The following is an 8,880-nucleotide window of genomic DNA, read 5'->3' on the forward strand; positions in this document are numbered from 1 at the left end:
GGCAAGGGTCCAATCAGGTCAAAAACATGCAGGGCAGGGAGGCCTGAGGTCCAGGATTGGGAAAGGTTGCTTTAGACAATCTCCTTTGTTGCTAGCTTGCTGAAGCAGGGTATCAACTAGTTCATGAGCCGAAATGCCCATGTTACGTTATAAATGTGTGTCCTTGTTCTGTTTCCTTGTTACTGTGTGTTTGTGAGTGCACTGGGTTTCTGTCTCTCGGGTGTTGGCAGTTTCCGTAGTGTAGTGGTTATCACGTTCGCTTTACACGCGAAAGGTCCCCGGTTCGAGACCGGGCGGAAACTTCTGCTTCTCTCCTCAGTTTTCATTCAATTGCGATCCCGTCCAAAGTAGCTTATGTCCCAAGAAGTCCCATGATTCATTGGAGTTGACATGTCACGGGCCAAGGACCTTTGTTACTTCTAAGACCTTTAGACCAGTCGTTCGCCATCCTGGTCCCACCTGCCCTGCCCCTGCATGTTTGAAATGTTTCCCTCTTCCAACATACCTGATTCAAATGAAGGGAGTCGTTATCTGTCTTTGCTGAGTTTGATAACGACTCATTAGTTTATACCAGGTGTGTCAGAAGAGGAAAACATCTCAAGCATGCTGGCCTGAGGACAAGGGTTGAGAACCACTGCCTTAGACCATCTCAGTGCTTGCTGACTTGTTGATGAACCACATCAACTAGTTCATGAGCCAAAATGCCCATTTGACATTGTAAAGGTGTGTCCTCGTTTTGTGTGTGCGTGTGTGTGCGTGCACTGAGTTTCTGTTGTTTGCCTATAAGAAGTTTCCGTAGTGTAGTGGTTATCACGTTCGCCTAACACGCGAAAGGTCCCGGGTTAGAGACCGGGCGGAAACATGGTTCCTTTTATCAGCTTGCGATCATCTCGTAAATACTTGATGCATTATCGACAGTCATGAGTTCATTGGAGTTGGTTTGTCGTTCTTTGAAGCGGTAAGTTAGCTTCCCTGGTGCCACATGTTCGGTCGTTTCTCTGGCTTCTGTAGAGCTTGGCAAGGGTCCAATCAGGTCAAAAACATGCAGGGCAGGGAGGCCTGAGGTCCAGGATTGGGAAAGGTTGCTTTAGACAATCTCCTTTGTTGCTAGCTTGCTGAAGCAGGGTATCAACTAGTTCATGAGCCGAAATGCCCATGTTACGTTATAAATGTGTGTCCTTGTTCTGTTTCCTTGTTACTGTGTGTTTGTGAGTGCACTGGGTTTCTGTCTCTCGGGTGTTGGCAGTTTCTGTAGTGTAGTGGTTATCACGTTCGCTTTACACGCGAAAGGTCCCCGGTTCGAGACCGGGCGGAAACTTCTGCTTCTCTCCTCAGTTTTCATTCAATTGCGATCCCCTCCAAAGTAGCTTGTGTCCCATGTCGTCCCAATGTCCCAAGAAGTCCCATGATTCATTGGAGTTGACATGTCATGGGCCAAGGACCTTTGTTACTTCTAAGACCTTTAGACCAGTCGTTCGCCATCCTGGTCCCACCTGCCCTGCCCCTGCATGTTTGAAATGTTTCCCTCTTCCAACATACCTGATTCAAATGAAGGGAGTCGTTATCTGTCTTTGCCGAGTTTGATAACGACTCATTAGTTTAAACCAGGTGTGTTAGAAGAGGAAAACATCTCAAGCATGCTGGCCTGAGGACAAGGGTTGAGAACCACTGCCTTAGACCATCTCAGTGCTTGCTGACTTGTTGATGAACCACATCAACTAGTTCATGAGCCAAAATGCCCATTTGACATTGTAAAGGTGTGTCCTCGTTTTGTGTGTGCGTGTGTGTGCGTGCACTGAGTTTCTGTTGTTTGCCTATAAGAAGTTTCCGTAGTGTAGTGGTTATCACGTTCGCCTAACACGCGAAAGGTCCCCGGTTCGAGACCGGGCGGAAACATGGTTCTTTTTATCAGCTTGCGATCATCTCGTAAATACTTGATGCATTATCGACAGTCATGAGTTCATTGGAGTTGGTTTGTCGTTCTTTGAAGCGGTAAGTTAGCTTCCCTGGTGCCACATGTTCGGTCGTTTCGCTGGCTTCTGTAGAGCTTGGCAAGGGTCCAATCAGGTCAAAAACATGCAGGGCAGGGAGGCCTGAGGTCCAGGATTGGGAAAGGTTGCTTTAGACAATCTCCTTTGTTGCTAGCTTGCTGAAGCAGGGTATCAACTAGTTCATGAGCCGAAATGCCCATGTTACGTTATAAATGTGTGTCCTTGTTCTGTTTCCTTGTTACTGTGTGTTTGTGAGTGCACTGGGTTTCTGTCTCTCGGGTGTTGGCAGTTTCCGTAGTGTAGTGGTTATCACGTTCGCTTTACACGCGAAAGGTCCCCGGTTCGAGACCGGGCGGAAACTTCTGCTTCTCTCCTCAGTTTTCATTCAATTGCGATCCCCTCCAAAGTAGCTTATGTCCCAAGAAGTCCCATGATTCATTGGAGTTGACATGTCACGGGCCAAGGACCTTTGTTACTTCTAAGACCTTTAGACCAGTCGTTCGCCATCCTGGTCCCACCTGCCCTGCCCCTGCATGTTTGAAATGTTTCCCTCTTCCAACATACCTGATTCAAATGAAGGGAGTCGTTATCTGTCTTTGCTGAGTTTGATAACGACTCATTAGTTTATACCAGGTGTGTCAGAAGAGGAAAACATCTCAAGCATGCTGGCCTGAGGACAAGGGTTGAGAACCACTGCCTTAGACCATCTCAGTGCTTGCTGACTTGTTGATGAACCACATCAACTAGTTCATGAGCCAAAATGCCCATTTGACATTGTAAAGGTGTGTCCTCGTTTTGTGTGTGCGTGTGTGTGCGTGCACTGAGTTTCTGTTGTTTGCCTATAAGAAGTTTCCGTAGTGTAGTGGTTATCACGTTCGCCTAACACGCGAAAGGTCCCGGGTTAGAGACCGGGCGGAAACATGGTTCCTTTTATCAGCTTGCGATCATCTCGTAAATACTTGATGCATTATCGACAGTCATGAGTTCATTGGAGTTGGTTTGTCGTTCTTTGAAGCGGTAAGTTAGCTTCCCTGGTGCCACATGTTCGGTCGTTTCTCTGGCTTCTGTAGAGCTTGGCAAGGGTCCAATCAGGTCAAAAACATGCAGGGCAGGGAGGCCTGAGGTCCAGGATTGGGAAAGGTTGCTTTAGACAATCTCCTTTGTTGCTAGCTTGCTGAAGCAGGGTATCAACTAGTTCATGAGCCGAAATGCCCATGTTACGTTATAAATGTGTGTCCTTGTTCTGTTTCCTTGTTACTGTGTGTTTGTGAGTGCACTGGGTTTCTGTCTCTCGGGTGTTGGCAGTTTCTGTAGTGTAGTGGTTATCACGTTCGCTTTACACGCGAAAGGTCCCCGGTTCGAGACCGGGCGGAAACTTCTGCTTCTCTCCTCAGTTTTCATTCAATTGCGATCCCCTCCAAAGTAGCTTGTGTCCCATGTCGTCCCAATGTCCCAAGAAGTCCCATGATTCATTGGAGTTGACATGTCATGGGCCAAGGACCTTTGTTACTTCTAAGACCTTTAGACCAGTCGTTCGCCATCCTGGTCCCACCTGCCCTGCCCCTGCATGTTTGAAATGTTTCCCTCTTCCAACATACCTGATTCAAATGAAGGGAGTCGTTATCTGTCTTTGCTGAGTTTGATAACGACTCATTAGTTTAAACCAGGTGTGTCAGAAGAGGAAAACATCTCAAGCATGCTGGCCTGAGGACAAGGGTTGAGAACCACTGCCTTAGACCATCTCAGTGCTTGCTGACTTGTTGATGAACCACATCAACTAGTTCATGAGCCAAAATGCCCATTTGACATTGTAAAGGTGTGTCCTCGTTTTGTGTGTGCGTGTGTGTGCGTGCACTGAGTGTCTGTTTTTTGCCTATAAGAAGTTTCCGTAGTGTAGTGTTTATCACGTTCGCCTAACACGCGAAAGGTCCCCGGTTCGAGACCGGGCGGAAACATGGTTCCTTTTATCAGCTTGCGATCATCTCGTAAATACTTGATGCATTATCGACAGTCATGAGTTCATTGGAGTTGGTTTGTCGTTCTTTGAAGCGGTAAGTTAGCTTCCCTGGTGCCACATGTTCGGTCGTTTCGCTGGCTTCTGTAGAGCTTGGCAAGGGTCCAATCAGGTCAAAAACATGCAGGGCAGGGAGGCCTGAGGTCCAGGATTGGGAAAGGTTGCTTTAGACAATCTCCTTTGTTGCTAGCTTGCTGAAGCAGGGTATCAACTAGTTCATGAGCCGAAATGCCCATGTTACGTTATAAATGTGTGTCCTTGTTCTGTTTCCTTGTTACTGTGTGTTTGTGAGTGCACTGGGTTTCTGTCGCTCGGGTGTTGGCAGTTTCCGTAGTGTAGTGGTTATCACGTTCGCTTTACACGCGAAAGGTCCCCGGTTCGAGACCGGGCGGAAACTTCCGCTTCTCTCCTCAGTTTTCATTCAATTGCGATCCCCTCCAAAGTAGCTTGTGTCCCATGTCGTCCCAATGTCCCAAGAAGTCCCATGATTCATTGGAGTTGACATGTCATGGGCCAAGGACCTTTGTTACTTCTAAGACCTTAAGTCCTTCGCCATCCTGGTCCCACCTTCCCTGCCCTGCCCCTGCATGTTTGAAATGTTTCCCTCTTCCAACATACCTGATTCAAATGAAGGGAGTCGTTATCTGTCTTTGCCGAGTTTGATAACGACTCATTAGTTTAAACCAGGTGTGTTAGAAGAGGAAAACATCTCAAGCATGCTGGCCTGAGGACAAGGGTTGAGAACCACTGCCTTAGACCATCTCAGTGCTTGCTGACTTGTTGATGAACCACATCAACTAGTTCATGAGCCAAAATGCCCATTTGACATTGTAAAGGTGTGTCCTCGTTTTGTGTGTGCGTGTGTGTGCGTGCACTGAGTTTCTGTTGTTTGCCTATAAGAAGTTTCCGTAGTGTAGTGGTTATCACGTTCGCCTAACACGCGAAAGGTCCCCGGTTCGAGACCGGGCGGAAACATGGTTCTTTTTATCAGCTTGCGATCATCTCGTAAATACTTGATGCATTATCGACAGTCATGAGTTCATTGGAGTTGGTTTGTCGTTCTTTGAAGCGGTAAGTTAGCTTCCCTGGTGCCACATGTTCGGTCGTTTCGCTGGCTTCTGTAGAGCTTGGCAAGGGTCCAATCAGGTCAAAAACATGCAGGGCAGGGAGGCCTGAGGTCCAGGATTGGGAAAGGTTGCTTTAGACAATCTCCTTTGTTGCTAGCTTGCTGAAGCAGGGTATCAACTAGTTCATGAGCCGAAATGCCCATGTTACGTTATAAATGTGTGTCCTTGTTCTGTTTCCTTGTTACTGTGTGTTTGTGAGTGCACTGGGTTTCTGTCTCTCGGGTGTTGGCAGTTTCCGTAGTGTAGTGGTTATCACGTTCGCTGTACACGCGAAAGGTCCCCGGTTCGAGACCGGGCGGAAACTTCTGCTTCTCTCCTCAGTTTTCATTCAATTGCGATCCCCTCCAAGGTAGCTTGTGTCCCATGTCGTCCCAATGTCCCAAGAAGTCCCATGATTCATTGGAGTTGACATGTCACGGGCCAAGGACCTTTGTTACTTCTAAGACCTTTAGACCAGTCGTTCGCCATCCTGGTCCCACCTGCCCTGCCCCTGCATGTTTGAAATGTTTCCCTCTTCCAACATACCTGATTCAAATGAAGGGAGTCGTTATCTGTCTTTGCTGAGTTTGATAACGACTCATTAGTTTAAACCAGGTGTGTCAGAAGAGGAAAACATCTCAAGCATGCTGGCCTGAGGACAAGGGTTGAGAACCACTGCCTTAGACCATCTCAGTGCTTGCTGACTTGTTGTTGAACCACATCAACTAGTTCATGAGCCAAAATGCCCATTTGACATTGTAAAGGTGTGTCCTCGTTTTGTGTGTGCGTGTGTGTGCGTGCACTGAGTTTCTGTTGTTTGCCTATAAGAAGTTTCCGTAGTGTAGTGGTTATCACGTTCGCCTAACACGCGAAAGGTCCCCGGTTCGAGACCGTGCGGAAACATGTTTCCTTTTATCAGCTTGCGATCATCTCGTAAATACTTGATGCATTATCGACAGTCATGAGTTCATTGGAGTTGGTTTGTCGTTCTTTGAAGCGGTAAGTTAGCTTCCCTGGTGCCACATGTTCGGTCGTTTCGCTGGCTTCTGTAGAGCTTGGCAAGGGTCCAATCAGGTCAAAAACATGCAGGGCAGGGAGGCCTGAGGTCCAGGATTGGGAAAGGTTGCTTTAGACAATCTCCTTTGTTGCTAGCTTGCTGAAGCAGGGTATCAACTAGTTCATGAGCCAAAATGCCCATGTTACGTTATAAATGTGTGTCCTTGTTCTGTTTCCTTGTTACTGTGTGTTTGTGAGTGCACTGGGTTTCTGTCTCTCAGGTGTTGGCAGTTTCCGTAGTGTAGTGGTTATCACGTTCGCTTTACACGCGAAAGGTCCCCGGTTCGAGACCGGGCGGAAACTTCTGCTTCTCTCCTCAGTTTTCATTCAATTGCGATCCCCTCCAAAGTAGCTTGTGTCCCATGTCGTCCCAATGTCCCAAGATGTCCCATGATTCATTGGAGTTGACATGTCACGGGCCAAGGACCTTTGTTACTTCTAAGACCTTTAGACCAGTCCTTCGCCATCCTGGTCCCACCTGCCCTGCCCCTGCATGTTTGAAATGTTTCCCTCTTCCAACATACCTGATTCAAATGAAGGGAGTCGTTATCTGTCTTTGCCGAGTTTGATAACGACTCATTAGTTTAAACCAGGTGTGTCAGAAGAGGAAAACATCTCAAGCATGCTGGCCTGAGGACAAGGGTTGAGAACCACTGCCTTAGACCATCTCAGTGCTTGCTGACTTGTTGTTGAACCACATCAACTAGTTCATGAGCCAAAATGCCCATTTGACATTGTAAAGGTGTGTCCTCGTTTTGTGTGTGCGTGTGTGTGCGTGCACTGAGTTTCTGTTGTTTGCCTATAAGAAGTTTCCGTAGTGTAGTGGTTATCACGTTCGCCTAACACGCGAAAGGTCCCCGGTTCGAGACCGTGCGGAAACATGTTTCCTTTTATCAGCTTGCGATCATCTCGTAAATACTTGATGCATTATCGACAGTCATGAGTTCATTGGAGTTGGTTTGTCGTTCTTTGAAGCGGTAAGTTAGCTTCCCTGGTGCCACATGTTCGGTCGTTTCGCTGGCTTCTGTAGAGCTTGGCAAGGGTCCAATCAGGTCAAAAACATGCAGGGCAGGGAGGCCTGAGGTCCAGGATTGGGAAAGGTTGCTTTAGACAATCTCCTTTGTTGCTAGCTTGCTGAAGCAGGGTATCAACTAGTTCATGAGCCAAAATGCCCATGTTACGTTATAAATGTGTGTCCTTGTTCTGTTTCCTTGTTACTGTGTGTTTGTGAGTGCACTGGGTTTCTGTCTCTCAGGTGTTGGCAGTTTCCGTAGTGTAGTGGTTATCACGTTCGCTTTACACGCGAAAGGTCCCCGGTTCGAGACCGGGCGGAAACTTCTGCTTCTCTCCTCAGTTTTCATTCAATTGCGATCCCCTCCAAAGTAGCTTGTGTCCCATGTCGTCCCAATGTCCCAAGATGTCCCATGATTCATTGGAGTTGACATGTCACGGGCCAAGGACCTTTGTTACTTCTAAGACCTTTAGACCAGTCCTTCGCCATCCTGGTCCCACCTGCCCTGCCCCTGCATGTTTGAAATGTTTCCCTCTTCCAACATACCTGATTCAAATGAAGGGAGTCGTTATCCGTCTTTGCTGAGTTTGATAACGACTCATTAGTTTAAACCAGGTGTGTCAGAAGAGGAAAACATCTCAAGCATGCTGGCCTGAGGACAAGGGTTGAGAACCACTGCCTTAGACCATCTCAGTGCTTGCTGACTTGTTGATGAACCACATCAACTAGTTCATGAGCCAAAATGCCCATTTGACATTGTAAAGGTGTGTCCTCGTTTTGTGTGTGCGTGTGTGTGCGTGCACTGAGTTTCTGTTGTTTGCCTATAAGAAGTTTCCGTAGTGTAGTGGTTATCACGTTCGCCTAACACGCGAAAGGTCCCCGGTTCGAGACCGTGCGGAAACATGTTTCCTTTTATCAGCTTGCGATCATCTCGTAAATACTTGATGCATTATCGACAGTCATGAGTTCATTGGAGTTGGTTTGTCGTTCTTTGAAGCGGTAAGTTAGCTTCCCTGGTGCCACATGTTCGGTCGTTTCGCTGGCTTCTGTAGAGCTTGGCAAGGGTCCAATCAGGTCAAAAACATGCAGGGCAGGGAGGCCTGAGGTCCAGGATTGGGAAAGGTTGCTTTAGACAATCTCCTTTGTTGCTAGCTTGCTGAAGCAGGGTATCAACTAGTTCATGAGCCGAAATGCCCATGTTACGTTATAAATGTGTGTCCTTGTTCTGTTTCCTTGTTACTGTGTGTTTGTGAGTGCACTGGGTTTCTGTCTCTCGGGTGTTGGCAGTTTCCGTAGTGTAGTGGTTATCACGTTCGCTTTACACGCGAAAGGTCCCCGGTTCGAGACCGGGCGGAAACTTCTGCTTCTCTCCTCAGTTTTCATTCAATTGCGATCCCCTCCAAAGTAGCTTGTGTCCCATGTCGTCCCAATGTCCCAAGAAGTCCCATGATTCATTGGAGTTGACATGTCGTTCTTTGAAATGGGAAGTCAGCTACCCTTGTGCCACTTGTGCGGATTCGCCTTGAAGCCATTCCGTTGTTTCTAACAGTGATTAGAATCCCGTTCGTAAACATTACAATGCATGTCATGGGCCAAGGACCTTTGTTACTTCTAAGACCTTTAGACCAGTCGTTCGCCATCCTGGTCCCACCTGCCCTGCCCCTGCATGTTTGAAATGTTTCCCTCTTCCAACATACCTGA

General features: G+C 47.6%; 17 non-coding genes across 17 annotated transcripts; all 17 read left to right on the top strand.

Annotated features, from left to right (window-relative positions):
• The first annotated feature begins 229 nt into the window (after positions 1 to 229).
• trnav-uac (transfer RNA valine (anticodon UAC)) lies at positions 230 to 302 on the top strand. Its single transcript has one exon. It is a non-coding gene; the product is annotated as a tRNA-Val (tRNA).
• A 487-nt stretch (positions 303 to 789) lies between these two features.
• Positions 790 to 862, top strand: trnav-aac (transfer RNA valine (anticodon AAC)). Its single transcript has one exon. It is a non-coding gene; the product is annotated as a tRNA-Val (tRNA).
• A 383-nt stretch (positions 863 to 1,245) lies between these two features.
• trnav-uac (transfer RNA valine (anticodon UAC)) lies at positions 1,246 to 1,318 on the top strand. The gene has a single exon. It is a non-coding gene; the product is annotated as a tRNA-Val (tRNA).
• Positions 1,319 to 1,823: 505 nt separating this feature from the next.
• On the top strand, positions 1,824 to 1,896 carry trnav-aac (transfer RNA valine (anticodon AAC)). Its single transcript has one exon. It is a non-coding gene; the product is annotated as a tRNA-Val (tRNA).
• A 383-nt stretch (positions 1,897 to 2,279) lies between these two features.
• trnav-uac (transfer RNA valine (anticodon UAC)) lies at positions 2,280 to 2,352 on the top strand. Its single transcript has one exon. It is a non-coding gene; the product is annotated as a tRNA-Val (tRNA).
• Positions 2,353 to 2,839: 487 nt separating this feature from the next.
• Positions 2,840 to 2,912, top strand: trnav-aac (transfer RNA valine (anticodon AAC)). The gene has a single exon. It is a non-coding gene; the product is annotated as a tRNA-Val (tRNA).
• A 383-nt stretch (positions 2,913 to 3,295) lies between these two features.
• On the top strand, positions 3,296 to 3,368 carry trnav-uac (transfer RNA valine (anticodon UAC)). Its single transcript has one exon. It is a non-coding gene; the product is annotated as a tRNA-Val (tRNA).
• Positions 3,369 to 3,873: 505 nt separating this feature from the next.
• Positions 3,874 to 3,946, top strand: trnav-aac (transfer RNA valine (anticodon AAC)). The gene has a single exon. It is a non-coding gene; the product is annotated as a tRNA-Val (tRNA).
• A 383-nt stretch (positions 3,947 to 4,329) lies between these two features.
• Positions 4,330 to 4,402, top strand: trnav-uac (transfer RNA valine (anticodon UAC)). Its single transcript has one exon. It is a non-coding gene; the product is annotated as a tRNA-Val (tRNA).
• Positions 4,403 to 4,907: 505 nt separating this feature from the next.
• Positions 4,908 to 4,980, top strand: trnav-aac (transfer RNA valine (anticodon AAC)). Its single transcript has one exon. It is a non-coding gene; the product is annotated as a tRNA-Val (tRNA).
• Positions 4,981 to 5,363: 383 nt separating this feature from the next.
• On the top strand, positions 5,364 to 5,436 carry trnav-uac (transfer RNA valine (anticodon UAC)). The gene has a single exon. It is a non-coding gene; the product is annotated as a tRNA-Val (tRNA).
• A 505-nt stretch (positions 5,437 to 5,941) lies between these two features.
• trnav-aac (transfer RNA valine (anticodon AAC)) lies at positions 5,942 to 6,014 on the top strand. Its single transcript has one exon. It is a non-coding gene; the product is annotated as a tRNA-Val (tRNA).
• A 383-nt stretch (positions 6,015 to 6,397) lies between these two features.
• On the top strand, positions 6,398 to 6,470 carry trnav-uac (transfer RNA valine (anticodon UAC)). Its single transcript has one exon. It is a non-coding gene; the product is annotated as a tRNA-Val (tRNA).
• Positions 6,471 to 6,975: 505 nt separating this feature from the next.
• Positions 6,976 to 7,048, top strand: trnav-aac (transfer RNA valine (anticodon AAC)). Its single transcript has one exon. It is a non-coding gene; the product is annotated as a tRNA-Val (tRNA).
• Positions 7,049 to 7,431: 383 nt separating this feature from the next.
• trnav-uac (transfer RNA valine (anticodon UAC)) lies at positions 7,432 to 7,504 on the top strand. The gene has a single exon. It is a non-coding gene; the product is annotated as a tRNA-Val (tRNA).
• A 505-nt stretch (positions 7,505 to 8,009) lies between these two features.
• Positions 8,010 to 8,082, top strand: trnav-aac (transfer RNA valine (anticodon AAC)). Its single transcript has one exon. It is a non-coding gene; the product is annotated as a tRNA-Val (tRNA).
• A 383-nt stretch (positions 8,083 to 8,465) lies between these two features.
• trnav-uac (transfer RNA valine (anticodon UAC)) lies at positions 8,466 to 8,538 on the top strand. Its single transcript has one exon. It is a non-coding gene; the product is annotated as a tRNA-Val (tRNA).
• Positions 8,539 to 8,880: the final 342 nt, after the last annotated feature.

The sequence above is a fragment of the Osmerus mordax genome, chromosome 1 (assembly GCF_038355195.1).
Source record: "Osmerus mordax isolate fOsmMor3 chromosome 1, fOsmMor3.pri, whole genome shotgun sequence".
Classification (NCBI taxonomy): Eukaryota; Metazoa; Chordata; class Actinopteri; order Osmeriformes; family Osmeridae; genus Osmerus; species Osmerus mordax.